The 15000-nt window shown below is 42.3% G+C and overlaps 1 protein-coding gene across 2 annotated transcripts in view; it reads right to left on the reverse strand.

Moving 5' to 3' along the window:
* sli (slit guidance ligand) overlaps positions 1–15000 on the reverse strand; it is a 1907921-nt gene that overhangs the window by 1888015 nt on the left and 4906 nt on the right. The window lies entirely within an intron of this gene.

Raw genomic sequence — 15000 nt, forward strand, 5'->3', positions numbered from 1 at the left:
ATAATATCACCGTAAAAATCTTACGGTAGTACTCTTAAAAAATCTTTCCTTATATAAATTCTTGGAAGGGAAAGAATTTTCTAAGAATACCACCGTAAGAACTAGTAGCGCAAGAGTAGGAACGAATTCTGAGAATATTTTATCCACGAGGTGCTGAGATAGGAAAGACGTTAAATGAAATTTGTGTACGAGGTGGTTGTGTACTTTTTACTAAGCTACCCCCTCCCCTTATAAGGAAAAAAGGACAAAACGTTGACTGTAACTAGAATTGGTCACACCATTATCATACCCATGACCTAGATCAAGCCATATGACATGACCCAAAAACAACTACTTGCATCAGAAAGTTCAGGGCGTTGCCCTCCGTTTCATCAATTCGAAATAGAGCGACTTCAGAACCTCTGAATCAATTCACCACACTACAAATATCCAACCAATTAACCAATATGTTTAACAAACCGTACTACAGACATCATTACAAGACTCACTCTAAGTATGAACAATGATACGACATATAACACCCATACCTGACCGCACAGACTGGCTTCTGCAGCCTACGCTACAAAGTACCCATGTCTAACTTGTATCCTTTTACTAATTTTGACTGATCTAGGTTGATTTTGTGCAAGGTGTCGTAGCTTTTCTCCAAGCACTTCCACATAAAATTATTTTAATACTCTCCGATATCAGAAGTGTGTGTTTGGGGAAAGGGTGCAAGTTAACGACAATTTTGCTCAAATATCAATGAAGACGTTGGTCAGTTTGGATTTGTCATGACCAATTTTTTTTTTCTTTCACATTTTATATTTCATATTTCAGCTTCACTTACGTATATGCTCAACTTTATACATGTACATATTCTACTTCTACCCTTTTACTAACCATGACTGATCTGGGTAGACAGCGCAATAATGAGCCGCAGACTATCTCCTAGTACGAGGATGCATAAATACTGTATCTTACAACCCTCAAAGGTGTGTGACAGGTTTCTGACACATATGCTACTGTATCGTCGAGAATATTGGTCGGATTGTATCTGTCGTGATAGGATTACCTTTGTACATTTTCTTGCTCGTGTATTCGTTCTGCCAGGTATTTCATATATACAGTATATATTTCATAGCAAGAAATAAGATCAGCTTAACACGCTGTGCGCACGCGCGCACACACACACACACATACACACACACTCACAGACACGGTTGGTAGAGTTCCCGGATGCCACTCCGGAGGCCCGGGTTTGAATCCCGTCCAGGGCTGAAATAATTTCAGTATCGCTGTGCTGCGAGTCGTTACTCCAACTCTCGTAGGCGGGGAGTTTTGTGTGTGTGTGTGTGTGTGTGTGTATGTGTGTAAAGTCACAGCATTACCCATAGATCGGTCATACGAGCTCTGAGCTTTCTTCCGGGAAATAGCTGTCGATCACGAGTCCAACACGTGATCCAAGGCCATGGTGAATCTCACACACACACACAGACAAGCAACCATACGTACATTGTCATGCCCACAAAGTGCAAACACCTCCACATATTTTTTCTTCAACTAAAGTTCACTTCCCAAATTTCTCCAACACTACATCTCCTTTATCTTTATCTTTATTGTTTTCTTTCTGGTTATCTCCAATTCTAAACTTAAAAATCTCTTCCCAACTCTGTAAACAAATCAGCTCCAGCCGCTTTTCCCTCTCGTTCCTCCCGAGGCGCGACAGAAACTAATCCTACACAGAACTCCGGAAAGGCGCTTAACGGCAACAGCCACGTTTGCACACAACTACACTTTCATTTTCTTTAAGACTGATCTCCTAAAGACACCAATCCCGTGAAAGCGGATGGTTTTATCTGGATGACCCTCTGGCCTTATCTTATCTCCACCTGACGATAATTAATTGAAGCGATATGTAAAACACTGTAGCAAGTAAAGTGATTGTCCATGTGTATCAGTCTCATACAGAATCTTTGGGTAACGCTGTGTTTTTTGTGCAGTAAAACCTGGAAAGAAATATTGAAAATCTAAAGAGAAATATTGCCGATACCGATATGCTGTACGAATTAACAAAACAAGTATTCGAGAAAACCTGTTCGTATTCTGTGTGTGTGTGTGTGTGTGTGTGTGTGTGTGTGTGTGTGTTTGTGTATTTGCATGTATGCATATCAAAAACAGAAATGTGAAATATATGACCCAAACCACATCGGACAGCGACCCGTCTCCACTGCCTTTCCACCAAGCGGGGCCGTCGCGTCGCTGAAAGCCGTCCACTCGCTTGTCGCTGAGAGCCGGCCACTCGCACGACGCTTTATAAAAACGCGTCGCAACACGCCCGCTGCTCTTTTGTTTCTAGCCTCGCGTGCCGAGGCACCTTGCTCCGAGGCGAGAAAACACGGCGGGGCCACCAACACGCGATTCCAGAGTCTCCCATTAATTATTTAAATCCAGCCCAGCCACTCCTCGTAAGTTTTTTCTTTCTTCAACGCCATTATACACGAAGACGTGACCACTGCCTTTCCACGCCACTTTCTATTTCTTTCTCTCTTTCTTTCTCCAGACTAGCACCCTTCAATGACGGCAGGTGTACCACACCTAATAATTATCCCTGAGTATGATGTGAACGCTGAGATTGAAGATATTCACAAGGTTCGTGTGGCTTAAATGGACTGTATGAAGAGCGTTTCAACTAAAAATAGAAAACAAGGAAAATTAAACTCAGTCATAAGAAAGCTGTTTAAAGATAATGTGTGCTGAATACGAAAGTGACATGATGTTGCGCTATTATGGTCAAATCAGCGTAATGAATACCGATAGGACAAATACACTGCGAGGAGAAATTACAGGTCTGAGGTGACAGAAGAGGAAAGGATGACCAAAGATATGTCTTATTGACAAATGAAAGATGACGCGGAAGATGTTATGCAACTCCATCAACATCGATGTTCTGAAGAAAATCCTCCATCACCGACACGTACCTCCAGTATGTGTGTGTGTGTGTGTGTGTGTGTGTGTGTGTGTGTGTGTGTGTGGAAAGTTACGACAAATGGATTAACAAACTCTGCCACTGGGATTCGAGCCCGTGGCTGTTGGACTGCTTACCACAAAGCAAGGACGCTACCGTTGGGCCACGCTAACCAGTGTGACGGGATGGTAACGTCTGAGTGGCAGAGCACACACACACACACACACACACATATCAAGATGGCGCAATCGGCTAAGTCACTAACACTTGTCACGTGCTAGCCCAGCCTCGAGTCCTTGGCCGTACCACGTTTCAATTTCTGCATGTTAACCTCCACGAGTCTCGCTTGATGTTGATGGCTTAGAATTAAAGTGTATTGTGGTTGACATATATATATATATATATATATATATATTATATGGTACATGCATATACTAAAGGCTTTTCCACCTTACAAGGGAGGTAGCCAAAAAACGAATGCACAAAATCCACTCCCACCCATTCAAACCCCTCCCTCCCTCTTATCTTGGCTCCTCCTGGATGACGGGTCATCCCTGCATCTCCCCCACTGCCCTGGGTCAGAAGCAGTGTCACAAGACACAGCAAGACCGCTTCATTTAATCGGCGTCCCCCTCCTCCTTTCCGTACCCTTATGCAGAAAAAGAGAAGACGGGGAGAAATCCCTTCAGGCTGCGTTAATTAATTTTCACACATACTCCCTCACCATCCCACCCCCCACCCACTCCCTTTCATGCATCACAGTATCATCCATACACATCCATTCTCCATTCACCCCTATCTTCTGTCTTCTCCCTTCCTTCCTCACCAGACATTACTAACACAATTATCATTAATTATTATTATTAACACAAACATTAGAAATGTATGCATGCACCATGCACATATTATTCTACCGGCTGCTTTCGTCTTCCTATGCCAGTTTAAAAAGCCCCGGCGCTTCATGTATCCATGCTGAAATTCAGGAATCTGTTTAATTCATGTCAGAGAAATAACGCGCTGGCTTCCTGCAGGCAGGACCATTTTGCCACGTCCTTGCGTTCTGACCCGCTCTCGCATTGTATTCGAGAGTCGGTGCTGCCCCCCATCACCCTTCCCTTCCCCCCCCCTTTTTTTCGCCCTTGTTATACCTCTGGTAACTAGTTGCCCTCCCACCCCTAATTCCGTTTCCCTTGGCCATATATAAAGGGTAGAATTATGTTTGATTATTTGTTTATTCGTTTATTTATTTTGTCATTCTTTTCGTTTTTTTTATTTCTTAGAGTTGGTGTGCTCCTTTTTTTCGTAGGTACGTGGATGGTCTTAGAGTTTACATATTTGTAAAATGTGGTTAGAAAATCTGAACAATCCGGAACAAATGTGAAATAAAATTAAATCTAATCAAATATATTCTATGAGCTTGTTTTGCTGCATACTGCATCTCTTCTCATTATGTGACATAACATCATACACACACACACACACACAAAATAAATAAATTTCTCCATGACTATCTATAATTTGCCTCGGCAGTTCTGACTATATGTCACAAATGGTGTACTGTAAATATTACAAATTTATATAATGTGTGTCATCTACCATGGTCTTGGATAACGTATCAGACTCGTGATCGACAGCTATTATCATCCAAAATAAGAGCTCCACAGTTTGTGTGTGTATATATATATATATATATATATATATATATATATATATATATATGTGTGTGTGTGTGTGTGTGTGTGCGTGTGTGTGCGTGTGTATGTACGTGTGTGTGTGTGTATGTACGCGTGTGTGTGCGTGCATGTGTATGTGTGTCTGTCTCTGTGTGTGCGTGTGAGAGAGACAGAGAAAGAAAGAGAGAGAGAGAGAGAGAGAGAGAGAGATAAGGAAAGGTTGGAATATCTCATCTTCTCCGTTACTCCTGGAAACACAAAACCCATCACACAGCGTATGGCAACATCACATCCCTTGATCACACTGACCCAATGCAAAGATTTGACCCTGGGTGACGCCAAGCGATTTTATTCGTCTCAGAAGACGTCACCTTGTGGGTGCCGTGACGTACTTTAGAAAGTTTATTCAACCTAACGACGGACGAGTTTATCGTCTTTGAGTTTAGGGTAGATATGGGTGGAAATTGATCGTCAATTTTAAACTTTATACTACGATATGGATGTACTGAGGATGGTTAGAAGAGACTGGCGACAGGAAAAATAAAGTAACTGTTTTCCAGGACCTTTCGTCTTTTCCAGCTGAGTGGTAGTTCCAACAACGCTGTTCTATCTAACGCCATATGATCTTGTTCAGATTTGCAGGAGAAAATCATAAGTTAAAGGGTTGATTGTACAATGCGTATATCAATTTCATTTTAATCTGTTCTGTAGTTTCACCTCCAAATAATTATTCTAGACGTACCCAGGCGACTTTATTCAGCTAACAAAAATACCTTAATTGTCTAGGTTTCTCAACCTCTCTACCCTTGCGTAACCTTTAAAATAAATTGCATGTCTCAAGGAACCCCTGCGCAAAAAGAAAACTCATATACCATATCTTTCTCATTTTGTTTTCATCGTAATAATAGGTTAGATAGGATAATGTCTACATTACATTATTACAATAACCAAGAATATGTCGTGCGTGTTTAATTATATTACGTATATGAAATTAGATAAAAAATCAAAAGTGCATTAGCTTATCTCACTTGTTCTCGCGGAACCCTTAGGGACATTTTGCGGAACTTTAGGGTTCCGCGGAACTCTGGTTGAGAAACGCTGCTCTAGGTGATTGAAAGTAACTACATTTAATTTCCTGACACTAAGTTAATCTTAGGTGAGGTAGTATGTGTGAGCAGGATTTGACGCAGCCCGAAGGGATTTCTCCCCGTCTTCTCCTTTTATGCATGGGGGGACGGAGAGGGGGGGTCGCCGATTTAATGAAGCGGCCTTGCTGTGGATGTGCTGTGACTTGCGACACTGCGTCTGACCCAGGGCAGTGGACAAGGTGCAGGGATGACCCGTCACCCAGGAGTTGCTAAGATAAGAGGGAGGGTGGGAGGGAGTGGAGTGTATTTAGGGATGGAATGGGTGGGAATGATTTCATGCCTTTTTCTTTTTGGCTACCTCCCTTGAAAGGGGGAAAAAGCCTTGGTATATGTAAGTTAATCTTTTCCCTGCTGTTTTCAAATCCCTGTACTCTATTAACTCCGTGAAATTCCACCAAAAGTATATACTAGTGCAACGACATATGTATATTCTATCACAAAAATCATGAGACAAAGTATATGTAAAATATAAAAACTAAAATAACGATATGTTTGAACTCTCAGACGATATTAAATGCATACGCTTAAAGATTCTCACACACAGAATACAACAATTTTCTATCAGGACTCATGATATTTCACAAAGCTTCCTGCTAAACACGAAATGATTTTAAACGAGATCGTTCTTGAACTAATCCGTAAGTTTTAAGAACATTAGATACATTAATTTTAATCAAAACAAACCTATCCACGAACACTCGACGTCATTTTTCGAGTGTAGTAGCATATGCTGTCTCTGTTCAACTGACAGACATTTCAACAACGAACTTAAATGATAATACCGTAATTTACATTCGATTTATTTCTATTCATGAATAAAAGTTATTATACACTCTATGAAGGCTATCTTTAAGTGACATATCTCATAATGTGGGGGACTGAAGGTGGAGGAAGGAAGGGAGAGGAAGGGAGGGGGAGAGGATAGGGAAAATGAACGTACTATGTATTGTCCTAACAACCAATCTCACAACAGAAAATGTGTACTAACAGTCTCCCTCCTTATTCATTCTATTACATTTACAACGTAACGAAAAAAGTAACGCAAACACACTGTATATATGCATATATATTTGTTTTTGTGTCATTATGACTTTTGGAAATAAACTCTCCTATTGGGATTCGAACCCTCGCCTGAGCGGCTTCCATTCTATAAGTCGAAGACCGTGTCGTGACGGTACGATCTTCGCCTTATAGAAAGCAAGCCGCTCAGGCGAGGGTTTGAATCCAAATAGGAGAGTTTATATATATATATATATATATATATATATATATATATATATATATATATATATATATCCAGAAAGCCACAATGAAATTAACAGGAAATAGACCGAGCGCTTTCGTCTATCTAGACATTTTCAAGATCTGTACCTTGAAAATGTCTAAATAGACGAAAGCATTCAGTTTATTTCCTGTCATTTTCTTTGTGGCTTTTCTGCATATATCATATATATATTATATATATATATATATATATATATATATATATATATATATATTGGAAGATTTGAAAGACGAAACAGGCTGTTAGTTCGCTCGTTATCTACACCGGTTCAACACAGCGATTCTATCAAATCTGACCATTTTTCCGCCAAGTGATTTTATTCTGGTGAGGGCCGGGAAGATTGAATTAATAAAATCGTCCAGTTTTTCCCACAAATGTGACGCCATCCTTAAGATTTATTTTGTTCATAGATACATACATATACAAAGAGGCCTTTCCCCCTTACAAGGGAGGTAGCCAAAGTCAAAGGCATAAGTCCATTCCCACCTATTTTATTCCCCACATACTCCACTCCCATTCGCCACCCCCTCCCTCCCTCTTTTCTGGGCTCCTCGTGGATGACAGGTCTGTTCATGAAAGTATATCTTTCTAAACCGACAGTAACTGAAGTCACCTTTGAATAAGGATCTTCTGCAAGCCGTCAGGCAATTTCATTCATCTGAAGAGACCTCCAGGAATTACGGATGCGTTATGAAGATTACAAAGGATTACTAAGGCGGAGCATGCCGACAGGAGACCTTTTGGTCCATAACTGTTACGTTACAAAGGTATGCTGCCGGCGTCGTCGCCGGAATCGTTCTGGTCTCGCATTCGCTTAGTTATGGGTTCGAATCCCGCACTCTTCTCCGATTCCCAGCATGTGACCTTCCCCAACAGACCAAGTTCACTGGTTAAAGCTGCCGGTTTCGGCAGCAAGTACTCAGTGCCTCCTGTCGTAGACTCCTCATCACTTTCTGTGAAGAAGCCGAAAGCTCTCAAATACTAATAAAGTGCCTCTGATACCCAGTAGGACTCCTGCAGTGGTTAGCGTTACTTGTCTGTGTCGTAAATTTACGATGGACCGTAAAAGACTTGATAAATCGTAAATCTACGATAAAGACAAATACTCAAACAGCCGCCCAACTTACGATAGGCCATAAAAGGCTTATTGGGATTGCAAATTTACAATATAAACAAATACTTTGAATACATCCCAAAAATATGATAATATTTTGAATACATAAAAGAATATATATATATATGTACACACACACACACACACACATATATATATATATATATATATATATATATATATATATATATATATATATATGCCATGACTTATCCAGTATGCAAATTTTCGACTGGAACAAATACACTTGCTAAAGCATACTCAAAAGGCCACCGGCTACTTTATACATGGAGCCGACTGTACATCACATCATTATATCCTCTCTGGATCTTCCAGAAACGGCCCTCCTTCCGTACCTGCAAGACTACAGTTGACTTGAGAATATTCCCTTTAAGCCCAAGAAGTCAAGTCACAAAATCCTCAACGCTTAATGAAGTATCATCCCTTAAAGCCCCAAAAAGTCATGTCACAAACCCTCACAGAGCTCTTCTTTGTACAGTTGGAAGAGAAAGTTCGCTGTCATTGATGTGTTGTTATGAAAAAAGAAATTTAAATTCATTAAAAGAATGTCCTCTGTTGACTTATAGTCATAAAACAGTTTCCTATGTCTTTCTTGTGCCAGATGCTGTACAGGGAGGTTCAAAAGTTGTGTTATCTTTCCCTAACCTAATTACGAAACTTTCCTTGTTGGTTTTGAATCACGTGTTGGACTCTTGATCGACAGCTACTACCCTCCAGTATGAGAGCATAGCTCGTATATAGTCCGATCTATATATGTATGTATGTGTGTGTGCGTGTGTGTGTGTGTGTGTGTGTGTATGTGTGTGTGTGTGATTTACCATGGTCTTGGATCACGTATTGGATTCGTGATCGACAGTTATTAACCATTCGGATGAGAGCTCAGAGCTCGTATGACCGATCTATGGGTAATAATGTGACCTTACGCGCACACACACACACCCAACTCCCCGCCCACGGGAGTTGGAGTCACACCCCGCAGCGAAGCGATACTGGAATTATTTCAGCCCTGGGCGGGAGTCGAACCCGGACAGCCGTAGTGGCAGGCGAGAACTCTAACCACAGAGCCACGAGATGCGTGTGTGTGTGTGTGTGTGTGTGTGTGTGTGTGCCAGGTAAAACAAAATATCAAAAAAGGTCAACGGAATTCATTGATACATTATTATTTCTTCAATAAACAGTCTATCTTATTGAAGGGTAATTACTGACGAGAAAATTTACATAAATTGCCTAAGCTGGTTAGAGCGTCGCTACTTGTGGCGGAGGTCGAGGTGACGGCATTTCAATCCCTATCACCAGCGAGTTGGACCAAGGGCATAATTAATTAAATTCCACACCACAAAGTCTTCTGTGAGGGGCACCGTCCTAGCCTCCTGATAGGGGGAACTTTGGGACATTAAACCGAATCATCATAATGAGTCACAAAATGTCCCAATGCCAAAGCTACCTCACAGGAGACCTTTTGGTCCATAACGAACATCTGTAATACGTTTAGTCGCTTCGGGGGAAGTTTTTCCGTTCAATGACTACGCGGTTAGAGAAGTTGTTTCTGCCTGGTGCTAGACTAATCTACGTGTATCGAAAGAAAAATATATTTGTAAATAAATTCAGAATGTGTCACGCTGTGTCTCTAACTGTACAAAAACAGCAGATAATCAAATAAATAAATACATAGATAAATGAATAAATACATAAATAAATTAGATAAACGAGCAAATTAATACATACCTAAATAAATTATTAAATAAGTGAGCATAGAGATAAGTAAATATTTTAATAAAAAGATAAACAGATAGATAAGTTAATAAATACATAGATAAATAGATTAATAAATGTATACATAAATGAATAAATAAGTAAACGCATAAATAAACAAATAAAAGATACTGGATTAACATAAGTAATTCTAAAATGTTTACAATTTTGTTTCTAAAAAGGCATTTTTTCTAAAGAATGACAACCCGAAACGATATTGGGCAACGCATTGTCCCACTGGGCATGGGCATCGCCGTCTGGGGGCAAAACCTCGATAGACGTGAGTTCGAATCCCCCTGGAAACAACGCACGACGCCAGTAAGGTCATATGATCTTAAATCCCAGAGCTTTTACAGAAGGCACCAATACCTAGCGACCTCGTAGAGCGAGTAGCGGCTGGAAATGAAAAGAGAGAAAAAATACTAAAGAGAGCAAAACGTCGCTACAGAAAGTGCAAACGATGGAGGCATTTCTCGCGTCGCTCCTTTGACGCCAATGCCGACACAGCCTGACAAATGGGCGCCCGACCGGGATTGGGCGGCTCGGCCCCAGAACTCCATACCCACATTTATTCATCCAGGGGGAAGGTGGGGAGCCGAACTCAGACTTACCAACATGCAATTTTGCTAAAGTGCATGATGGACTTTGGTTTGTATAAATCATAAGTGGCCCAGCAAGCGAGGGGAGCGAGGCCAAGCAAGGCCAAGCGAGGCCAAGCCAGTGAAATATGAGGTGACGCGCTCAGAAGCGGGGGGGAAGGTGGGGGAGAGGAAGGGGAGGGGTAGGGGATGAAGGGGGGTAGAGGGGGAGGGGAGAGAGGAGGGGTGGGGAGGGAATAACTTTGTTATATAAAGAGTGGGTGATTTGTTTGCAAAGTTTGTAGACAATGCCCAACAAGGAAATCTGGTTCATGAATGTTTTGTTAGGCTGATCAACGCCATCAAGAAATTGGTTCCGGCATCCCACATTTGTGTATATGTGTGTTTGTATATTTATGTGTGTCTGTGTTTGTCTACGTGTTTGTGCGTGCGTGCGTGTGTGTGTGTGTGTGTGTGTGTGTGTGTGTGTGTGTGTGCGTGTGTGTGCGCTCGCAAGGAGAAGTATAAGGTCCACATCTGGACACACTCTATGTCTAAAATCTAATACACAGCACCTTCCCTTTGGGCACAAGAGTCCCATTCCTATGTATGCAATCAGAGAGTGTCTTTACACAGATCCCCCTCCCCCGGGTTAACAGTGTATAGGTGCCTATGGAGTGAGGGAGTGAGAGGGTGAGAGGGAGATAGGAGCCGGGGGGGGACGCGTCATCAGACATCATCATCATCACCGTCATCATCATCATCATCATCATCCGTTTTGGAGATTCTTAATTTGATTGGAGCTTTTGATATTTACGTCACCCCCCCCCACCCCGCCCTCCCAAAACACACAAATCAACAGGTTTCATTCATACCGACATAAGACATCCAAAGGTGGGTCCTTTGAGGCGGACGTCGAAGAGAATCATCTCCCCGTAATTCCCCTTCAAATCTCCTCGCCTCTATCTACAGGTGCAGCCTCGAGGTACTGGCATTCGGTTCCCGGACTTTGTTCGAGAATGTCTACTTTCACTATCCTCTATTTGAGACTAATAACGGCTACCTACACGGGACAGACGTCAGAGAGGATCGTCTCCCTGTTGCCCATCTTCAGAACCCGTCAAAGCCCTCATCTCCGAGTGAAGGTGGAACCCTCAGGGGCTGATACTCGGTCCCTGGTCTGGGCCTAAGATATCTATCAATTTGGACTGCCTCACGTTAATACAACACACACAACAATTTTTTTTTCTTCTTTTTTACAGATCTAGGTGAAGAGCTGAAGGATAACTCAAAGTAAAATTATCTTTATTCTTTCATTCCTTTACGTAAGAAGCTCTGACAATCACTTACTATTCCCCTCCACCAGCTAGTCGACAAGCCGTTACTCTCTCTGTTGAGCAAGGAAATTGTGTGTGTGTGTGTGTGTGTGTGTGTGTGTGTGTGTGTGTGTGTGTGTGCGCGCGCTCGTTTGTGTGTGTGTGTGTGTGTGTGTGCGTGTGTAGGTGTGCGTTTGTGTGCGTGTGTGTATGTGTGTGTGTGTGTGCGCACGCTTGTGTATGGTGTGTAAGGTCACAGCACTACCCACAGATCAGGTAATACGAACTGAGTCTCTCATCCGAAAGAGTAATATCTATCGATCACGAGTCCAGCACGTGATCCAAGATCATGGTGGACCACGCCTAAGCAACATAGACAATAGTCAAAATTTCCTTCCTGTAGACATGCATGGGAGGGGCTGAGGACTGTTGGTGGTTACTATAGGGGCCGCGGGTTTCCTGAAAGACGAAGGACATCAGGTCCCCCAGGGGGCGGGGGGGGGGGGTCTTCGGCGCCGTCCCCTGGGGGAGGGGGTGGGTGGGGTGTCCTAATATCGGTAATGCCTTCGAAACTTTGGCCCAAGTAAGGAATAATGAATGGCAAGTGTCGGGACATCAATATCAATCTGAGTAACACTTCCGGTACACATTTAATGATTCATTTTTTCTTTCTTTCTTCTCTTTTTCTCTTTTTTTCCATCATAACCAAACTTCCGATGCGGAACAAGAAACTTGAACAAAGTTTCGTCATTGGGTGGCTCAGCAGTAAGGAAAAAAGAAATCGATTATTTATCAATTCATTTGCCAGGGAATGTGGACCCCACGGATACGAACGAGAGGGGCGGTGCTCCACGGCGTGAGTGGGGTTACACTGTGGACGAAGCTGAGGGGGATGCTACGAAACAGCTCGTACGTGTACATTAAATTGTCTGACTAGTGCAATGGAGGCGTGTGACGGCTACCAAACCCTTCTGCCACAATGATGCACTGAGGAGACTTAAGGTAACATTCTTAAACAGAAATTATATAAATCTTATATAAATCCTTGAAAGGCAAAGATTTATATAAGGAAACAATTTTTTCTAAGAATAACACCGTAAGAATCATACGGTGGTATTCTTAGAAAAAATATTTCCTTATATAAATCCTTGAAAGGGGAAGATTTATATGAGGATTTTTTTTTTTAAGAATACCACCGTAAGAATCTTACGGCGGTATTCTTAAAAAAAGTCTTATATAAATCTTTCCCTTCCAAGGATTTATATAAGGAAAGATTTTTTTTTAAGAATACCACCGTTTGTTTTGGTCAACACCAGACGATTTCATTCAAATAAGGACAAGACCTTGTGATCTCAATTCGCGGACTATTGCGCCATGGACTCGTTCAACCAAAGCATATGGCAGGAAGACTAATATGGCAGGAAGACTAAGTTCTGAATCTTTAATTCACTTGTGCTCCTGTCTTACTGTACGGCTTTGAGACATGGACACTGAATGTTGACTTCAGGAGACGTCTCGATGTCTCTAATACCCAGTTGGAAGAACCTGTATCAAATGGGCGATTTCTCCGTTTGACTACCAACACCTGTTAACAACGATTAGACAACTTTATGGATGGGGATGACAGGTGGTGATGGATACGGAGCTGCCTAGTGTAGGCCTTATGGTCTCTTGCAGTCTCCTTCATTCTTATGTTCTTAACATAATCCGTGAATACCAAATGTGATTATATGATGTTGATCCTACTCACAGGATTGTCTCCTCAAGAGACAGCCGTAGAAACGAAAGGGACACCCACATGGCTTTGGAAAGACAGGATCCTACCGAGAATTGTCTGGAATGGGAAGGGTGACTGCATGGAAGCTTGTTCGGAAGAAACCACGAAGAATGACGTCGGCGCGTGAGTGTGGCGACGACCGAGCCCTCAGCGTGTGAACAAGGCGACGACCGGGACCTCATCCCTTGGGGGCGTTTGCACCCAATTGATTCATAAATCAACCCAACCCTTCCCGGGACGACCACACCAGAAAGACTTATTTTTCTTCCCGGCGTCTTTTGATCGACAACTGAGCGAAGCCGAACAACAAAGGTCCGAACACTTCTTGAGAGCGGGAGAGCCTCGATCATCGAGTTTGCTTTGATTAATGAACCTGTTGACGTCGGAAGAGGAGAGCGTCGATGACGAAAACATTAAGTTCTTAGCTACCAGGGGAGAGAGAGGCGGTTGCCATGGAAACGAATGAAATAGCCTGGCGGCAGTCAGATGAGGGAAAGTGACACCCGGTGATGAAGGAGTTAATGGAGATTGGGTGATGCCAAAAGTGTGGGGGGGGGGCGACATAAGGCTAAATAAAATAGAGGTTGAAGACAATCTCGGTTAACGGGGTGTTAACCACGTGTTGCTGTGACTAACGTCAGATGGTTTCCATTCCTCAAGTTTCCATTCCTCAAGGAGTTAAGAGATTTTCTTGATCAGTTTCCTTAATGGGTTTTAATTCACTTCAGCGCTAGACGTGTTCATGAGGCAGAAACCTTTACTACTTGAATGGTCAAATATCGTCTTGGTTAGCCCATCAAGGAGTATTATGATATTCAAGAATTTCATTCTGGCTTATGGCAGACGATTTTATTCAGCTTGGAGGCACCCTCCACCCTTCAAAACGCTAACCCCTTCCATACCTGATCGCATTTTTTTCCTAGTTGCTGCCAGACAGCTTTATTCAGTATCATTTCACTCCTGTCGCGGTGGGGTATAAGGCCTAACAGTTCTACCCGGCGTTTCCTCATCTGTGAGGTTGAAACCGAAGTCTACTTTTATTCCCTGTGTCACAGAGGTAAGGCTCCGGAGCCGAGTTAAGAAACTAACTAGGATCCTGGTTGGGTCGTGAGGGAGGCCAGATGACGTCTGAGCTCCGATGTTCCGACCCTTCTGCCGGCTGTAAGAAGTGATTTAAGGAGCGAGCTGGCTTAGTATTAATAGATTTTGGTTGGAATTTACCCATACATCCCGACATTCTCTTTTGAATACAACACAAAGTCGCAAACTTTGGGCTGCGTCACACTAGAAGAATTATTCCTTGAAATGTAGTGGATTCAAATGACTAGATACAATTTTTTCTTACAACAGTCTATTTTTTTTTTTTTTTTTTATAATAGTCTACTTTTT

This window comes from Oratosquilla oratoria, chromosome 19, assembly GCF_046742065.1.
Source record: "Oratosquilla oratoria isolate Oo_2021 chromosome 19, ASM4674206v1, whole genome shotgun sequence".
NCBI classification, from domain to species: Eukaryota; Metazoa; Arthropoda; class Malacostraca; order Stomatopoda; family Squillidae; genus Oratosquilla; species Oratosquilla oratoria.